The sequence below is a fragment of the Tamandua tetradactyla genome, chromosome 11 (genome assembly GCF_023851605.1).
Source record: "Tamandua tetradactyla isolate mTamTet1 chromosome 11, mTamTet1.pri, whole genome shotgun sequence".
Taxonomy (NCBI): Eukaryota; Metazoa; Chordata; class Mammalia; order Pilosa; family Myrmecophagidae; genus Tamandua; species Tamandua tetradactyla.
Genome location: NC_135337.1, coordinates 85105293 through 85113151, shown reverse-complemented (window position 1 = coordinate 85113151; position 7859 = coordinate 85105293). Strand labels below are relative to the sequence as shown.

At 41.0% G+C, this 7859-nt stretch overlaps 1 pseudogene; it reads left to right on the top strand.

The window, feature by feature from the left end:
- Positions 1–2578: 2578 nt before the first annotated feature.
- LOC143649191 (olfactory receptor 7E178-like) lies at positions 2579–3694 on the top strand (annotated as a pseudogene).
- Positions 3695–7859: the final 4165 nt, after the last annotated feature.

Sequence of the window (7859 nt, the reverse complement as noted above, 5' to 3'; positions counted from 1 at the left end):
ATGATCATCTTCTTCTGCTTCCTTTTCTGAAGAAATCGAAAATTCCTCATGTAGACTGTGATGGCGAATGCATAGCTATGTGATTATACCAGGAACCATAGCTTGTGTACTTAGGATAGATTGTATGGTGTGTGAATAAAATTGTTTAAAAACAAACGGAATGATACAAGTGCTGGGGGAAATGTGGAGAGAGAGATATACCCGTTCACAGTTGGTAGGGAGGTGGAATGGTGCAGCCCCTCTGGAAGGAGGGCGGTGTGGTGGTTCCCCAGGAGGCTAGGGATGGGGTTGCTATGTGATCCTGCAACCCGGTTATTAGGTGTGTACTTGGAAGATCTGAAAACTAGAACATGAATGGACATTTGCATACAGGTGTTTATGGCAGCAATATTCACGATTTGCAATAGATGGTGGTGGCATAAGTGTGCATCAGTCAAGGAATGGAAGGGTGAACTGCGGTGTATACAAACAATGGAAAATTGAGCAGCTGCAAGAAGGAATGAACTAGGTGCATGCAACTAGGTGAATGAAACTTGAGGACGATATGTTGAATGAAATAAGCCAGAAACAAAAAAAACAAATATTGTAAAGCCTCACAAATATGGATAACTATAATGTACAAACTCTGATCATTTAATTCGAGAGCACAGGTTACAAGGGCAGAGACTTGGCAATTGATGACTAAGGAGTACAGAATGTTCAATAAGGCCTATTGTGGCCTATTTTGCCCAGATTGCAAAATCTTACAGCAATCATATATATTCTTGAGTTTTAACTATTATTTCTAAATTCTAAGAAGCTGATTTGTTTGTATATAGACCGGTCATTCCTTGGAACTTTTGGTATCTGTGTGATACCTGAGAATCAGAGGTAGAGTTCTGCAGCTCTGAAAGTCAACTTCAGTGCACACAGCAACTGTTAAAGAAGCTTAAATAGAGGACAAGCTCCAATTAGAGATATTGGAGAAACTGATAAGGTAAATCAGAATACAGGGTAAAAGATGACATTGTGTGTATCTTAAAACATCAACTTCTGTATGAGACCAGAGGAAGGAATGTATATTTGGTACAAAATTTATATTTTCTGTAGCATACTATGTAATTTAACCTATATGGTCAAACAACATAATTACATGGAGCCTTGAATAAGGAATGAGATCTTGTTACTTTCTGCAGGTTCAAGTAATACCCCAATACATTCCAGAATAAATAGGCAGAAAATAAAAATATATTTGCAAAGTCGCCTTGAGAGACTAGAGGAAAACGTGGAAATATTAAACCGCCCCATCTGGGGAATTTTTGTTCTTTTCACAAGCTTTAGGGACTCCCAATTTAATAAGCCAAGCCCTCAATCATTGGGTTTCCATTATGAAACTTATTCCTGGAAAGCAGAAGCTAAGCCTCCTTATAATTATGACTAGAAGTCTCCCCTAGAGAACGTCTTTTGTTGATCAGATACATCCCCTCGCTCTCTCTCTAAGCCAACACTGCAAATAAAACCACTACCATCCCCCAATAAACAGGATATGACTCCCAGAAGTGTAAGTTCCCCTGGCAATGTGCATATGACTCCCAGGGATGAGACTGGCCCTGGCATCATGGGATTGAGAAAGCCTTCTTGACCAAAAAGGGGGAAAGAAATGAAATGAAATGAAGTTTCAGTGCCTAAGAGGTTTTAAATCGCATTGAGAGGTCTTCCCGGAAGTCATTCTTATGCATTATTGGCATTCCTTTTTAGTTTCTAGTGTTTTAGAATGGCTAGAAGGAAATGCCACACAAGATGATGTTCAGATATCAAGACAGATGAACACACATACACACACCCCAAAAGTGTATGGAGAGCTTATTACCCACATAAGGTGGCTGAGCACAGCAGGCAAAGCCTCCAAAGCTGGCCTGACACTGGATTGAGAAAGCAAGACAGGTAGCAGGATTGGTACGTCTATTGTAATTAGTGGGTGAGACAGGGTTCAGAGCCTTCATGCTAGGACTTTGTCTTACCAGGTTTAAATCTCTGACTACTGTCAAAGGATAGCACTACAGTTGCTTTCCACCATAGCCATATGTGGGTGGAAGCAACATCGATAGTGAGTCTTAAATGCTGTCAGGAGTCAAACATTTAAAATTGGCAAGAAACAATTTCTTACATAGTGATATAAGGTAATAACAAATGTCCAAAAGAAGATTTATTTCATGGCATTTTGATAGAATAAAGTACATTTGACTGTTTACTAATGTGCTTTGATTAGACCATTTTTTCTCCAAAAGAGAATAATATTTCTTATTCTTTATGATTCTTCAGTGGAGGAAACAGATATTTAACTGCATTCACGGATAATCTGTGTCCACGCTCCCAGCTCTGTATTGGGTGTACAAGGAACAGGTGAAAATAAATAACCCCATTCTATGAAGAATGAGTTTGTAACAACCAAAAAGCATTGCTAAACTACCAGGTGCATGTTCCTGGAGAGTGAATACTTTATATGGGAATTACGTGAATCTGAAATAAAAACAAGGTGATGGGTCTATGTTTACTTACAACAAAGCCCTCTTTTCTTTTCCAGATATGTCTCTGCTTCATGGAATCACAGAATCTAACCAGTGTCTCAGAATTCTTCCTCTTAGGACTCTCAGATGACCCAGAACTACAGCCCCTCCTATTTGGGCTGTTTCTGTCCATGTACCTGGTCACTGTGATGGGAAGTCTACTCATCATGCTGACCGTCAGCTCCGACCCCCACCTCCACACCCCCATGTACTTCTTCCTCTTCAACCTGTCCTTGGCTGACATTGGTTTCACGTCTACCACTGTCCCAAAGATGCTTATGGATGTCCACGCTCAGAGAGGAGTCATCTCCTATAGAGGCTGCCTGGTTCAGTTGTCCTTTTTCTATCTTTTTGGATGTTTGGACAGTCTAATTCTGACTGTAATGGCCTATGACAGGTTTGTGGCAATCTGTCATCCTCTCCACTACGCATTTATCATGAACCCCCGGCTGTGTGGCCAGCTGGTTCTGCTGTCTTTGCTCTTTAGCATTGTGGACTCCCAGATGCAGCACTTAATGGTGTCACAACTACTGTTCTGTTCAGACGTGGAGATCCCACATTTCTTCTGTGACCCTCCTCAGCTCCTCAAACTGGCCTGTTCTGACACCTCCACCATTAACATATTAATGCATTTTCTGGGTGCCATCTTTGGTGGAATACCAGTCTCACTGATCATTCTCTCTTATACTCAAATTCTTCCCTCCATTCGGAGAGTTCAGTTTCATGTGGGAAATATAAAGCCTTTAGCACCTGTGGCTCTCACCTGTCAGTAGTTTGCTTATTTTATGGAACCTGCATGGGTGTGTACCTGAGCTCAGCTTACTCACATTCACCCAGGAAGAGTGCGGTGGCCTCGGTGATGCATACGCTAGTTGTCCCCAAGCTGAATCCCTTCGTCTACAGCCTAAGAAGCAGGGAAGTCAAGAGAGCCCTGGGTGGGGGGTACTCAGGAGGATACGCTAATCTCAACACTGGCCATTTGTTTTGGTTTGCGGATAAGAAAAAAACAGAAAAGACAAATACCTGGAAATTAAATTGTGCCACTTTTGTCACAGAATTTCTCATAGCTCCCCTGGTTTTGTTTTGTCATCAAATATCTTCTCTGCATATTGCCTCTTTGGCATGTCTTTTGACATGCTGTAGAGTAGGGCATTTTACATAACCTTCAAGTTTCATGTACTTTTTCACTTATGACCACACTTCGTTTCACTGACGTCACTTTAGGATTAAAGAAATAATGTGTGCACATGGTAAGAACAACCCATTAAATACAAGTGACCATCTACTTTAAAGATCATTTTATTCAAATAAATTATTTGAAATTATATATTTTACACTAGATGCCTGACAAACCATTATAATTTAATCTTTACATAATTAGAATAAGAACAGCATAAAGACAGAGGAGGGTTAAATACCATTTTGTTTCAGTACTCAAAAGCTAACGTGGTGAAGGCAGAGATGTGTCCAACATCTCAAAATGATAAATAAGTTATCCATTACCACACAAGAAAATGTTGAAGATACATCGCCATCTTTACAGCTAGCATTTTCCTTCCTCCTTTCCACTTGAGCCTCTAAACAAAAATCTAAGTATTGCTGAGAGTAGAAATATGTGACCTCCAGAGGTCAATGTTACTGTCAGGGTCGGTCAGAGGGATGTATCATACACCACCTAACACTACAACAAGATAATAATATAGTATAATGGGTGTATTTTGGTAAGTTCTATGAATAACACAGGGATAAAAATTTATGGATAGAAAATCCTCAGTTGGACTTCTCAATGGGTAATGACAAACTATAGTAGTCTTTCTGTTTCCTCAAGCATATGCATCATGTGGGCAGGAATTGGGAAAATCAAAAAGCAAATTTTCTTCTGACTGGATGTGGCAGTGTATATCATGTACCCCAGTTTGGATACATTTTTCACTTTGATGCACATGCTGGTGTGTATAACCTTATTGTAAGATCTCTTCAAGATGTTACTTCAGTTAAGGTGTGGTCCGACTGAATCCATTTGGGTTTAAAACCAATTTATTGGAGTCCTTTATAAGTAGAGTGAAAGTCAAATAGAGATAACAGCCACAGGTACAACCAGAAGCCATCAGTCAACAGAACCCAGAAGAGAATGGACGATGCAATACTATGCTCATTGCCATTTGAAGGAAAAGTTCAACAGCCTTGGAGAACCCTACAACATTTAAGAAAAGTGAAAAGTTATCAAACACGTGTGCAAAATCTAATTGTTTTTTATTATGTCAGCAATTATCAATGAGAAGGAAAAATTAGAACTGGTCTGTCATTCATATTAGCAAAATTATTCATCTCGATGCATAAAACCCCAAACCACATCAAGGTATAGAAAGGGAAATAAGTAGTAAGTTACCTTAGAGACGAAATGTTAAGCAAGAAAACTTAAATAGTAACAGATGGTTAGTATGGAAGTCCTTATTTTTCCTAAATTACTTGAAAAATTACCTAAATTTTCAGACATCAAAAATCAGTTACTGGGCAGGCCACACTGCCTCAGCAAGCAGAGTTCTCTCCTGCCATGCCAGAGACCCAGGTTTGATTCCCGGTACCTGCCCATGTAAAAAAAATTTTAAATAAAAATAAATTAAAAAGCAGTTATTAAGGGCGGGCAACAGTGGCTCAATGGCAGAGCTCTCACCTGCCGTGCTGGAGACCTGGGTTGAACCCTGGAGCCTGCCCATGTCAAAAAAAAAAAGTCGATTCTTAAATTAAAAAAAGAACAGAAAAAGTAAATTTTAAAAATAGAAAAAAATTAATGATTCATTCACTATATTAGAGACTGAATTTTATATTAATATACCTGTTCTAGTTTGCTAGCTGCCAGAATGCAATACACTAGAAATGGAATGACTTTTAAAAGGGGAATTTAATAAGTTGCTAGTTCACAGTTCTAAGGCTAATAAAATGTCCCAATTAAAGCAAGTCTATAGAAATGTCCAATTTAAGGCATCCAGGGAAAGATACCTTCGTTCAAGAAGGCCGGTGAAGTTCAATATTTCTCTCTCAGCTGGAAAGCTACATGGGTAACATGGCAGCATCTGCTGGCTTTCTCGTGGCTCTACAAAAGGGACTCTCTCCAAAATATTTCCTTTTTTAAAGGATTCCAGCAAGAAACTCTACCTTCAACGGCTGGAGACACACCTCCATGGATATCATCTAATCAAAAGTTACCACCCACAATTGGGTGGGTCACATCTCCATGGGAACGATCAAAATGCTCCCACCCAGCAATATTGAATGAGGATTAAAGGACGTGGCTTTTCTGGGGTCCACCACAGATTCAAACCGGCACATATAGATATTTTTTATTATAAAACCGGCACATACCTGCTACTTGGAAGTCAGATCTGGAGTAAATACCAGCTTCCTCCTGAAAGAGGGCAGACCTAGATGTAGTGAGAAGACTGACATTTCTCCTCCTGTTCCAGTAATATTAACAAGCACTCAGAGACTTAGATAGCATCCACCAACTTGACTAATTAGCTGCTCTGTCTCCTTCAACACTTCAGATTATTGGTCCCAGGCAAATGGGCTCCATGGCGTGTGCTAGTTCGAAAGGATTAAGTGCCCTAGAAAAGCCATGTTTTAATCCTGATCCATCTCGTGGAAACAGCCTTTTCTTTTAATCCCTATTCAGTAGTGTCGGTTGGAAACCTGATTAGATTATCTCCACGGAGATGTGGCGTGCCCAATTGTGTGTATAAGCCTTTGATCAGAGGGAGCTGCAACTCCACCCATTCCAGGTGGGTCTTGATTAGTTTACTGGAGTCCTTTAAGAGGGAACTACTTTGGAAAGAGTCATGAGAGCCCATGCAGTCAGAGACCCTTGGAGATGAAGAAGGAAAATGCCGTCAGGGAAGCTTCATGAAACAGGAAGCCTGGAGAGAAAGCTAGCAGATGTCACCATGTTTGCCATGTGCCTTTCCAGCTGAGAGAGAAACCCTGAACGTCATCAGCCTTTCTTGAGTGAAGGTAATTTCTTGTTGGCTACAAATAGGCCTTAATTTGGACATTTTCATGGTCTTGGAACTTAATAAATTCCCCTTTTTAAAAGCCGTTCCATTTTTGGTATGTTTGCAGCCTGCAAACTAGAACAAGGACTATATCATGAAAGTGATAATACCTCATATGCAGTTGGAAAAAATATTTGGAAATCACATATCCGAAAGGGTTTAATATCTAGAATATAAAAAGAAGTCTTGGGGACTTCCGGAGAAGATGGCGGCTTAGTAAGACGCGCGGGTCTTAGTTCCTCCTCCAGAAAAGCAACTAAAGCAACAGAAACAATACAAAACAGCTCCCGGAGTCACGACAGAGACCAAAAAAGACAGCGTACCCCATTCTGGAACGGCTGAACGGGTAGGGAGAATCCACTGCTGTGAGATACCCGAGGGGTGCACGTTTTCCCGGCTGGGGTGGCTGGCGTCTGGGGTCCCCTCCACGCACGTGGCTCCCCGGTCTGACTGGGAACATTGGATAGCGGGGCCCTCCCGTCACGCTTGGCGTCTCAGGCCAGCTGGGCAATTTGGACCGGCACTCCCCCAAGCCACGGCCAGCGACCCCCGCCTCCACGCGCGGTTTCCCGGGCCGACTGCCCCGCAGACAAACGACTGCCACGAGCGCCACCTACTGGGCAGGAAAAGAAAAACAGAGCCCAGAGATTCCACAGAAAAACCTTTCAACCAGCTGGGTCCCACACCCAGGGAGATCTGATCAAATGCCCAGACACCAGCAGAAAATAATGGATGACGCTCGGAAAATTGAAGATATGGCCCAATCAAAGGAACAAACCAATAGTTCAAATGAGATACAGGAGCTGAGACAACTAATGCTGAATATACGAACAGAAATGGAAAAACTCTTCAAAAACCAAATCAATAAATTGAGGGAGGACATGAAGAAGATATGGGCTGAACAAAAAGAAGAAATAGAAAATCTGAAAAAACAAATCACAGAACTTGTGGGAGTGAAGGACAAAGAAGAAAAAATGGAAAAAACAGTGGATACCTACAATGGTAGATCTAAAGAGACAGAAGCTACAATTAGTGAACTGGAGGATGGAACAACTGAATTCCAAAAAGAAACAGAAACTATAGGGAAAAGAATGGAAAAACTTGAGCAGGGAATCAGGGAACTGAATGACAATATGAAGCGCACAAATATACGTGTTGTGGGTGTCCCAGAAGGAGAAGAGAAGGGAAAAGGAGGAGAAAAACTAATGGAAGAAATTATCACTGAAAATTTCCCAACTCTTATGAAAGACCTAAATATACAGAT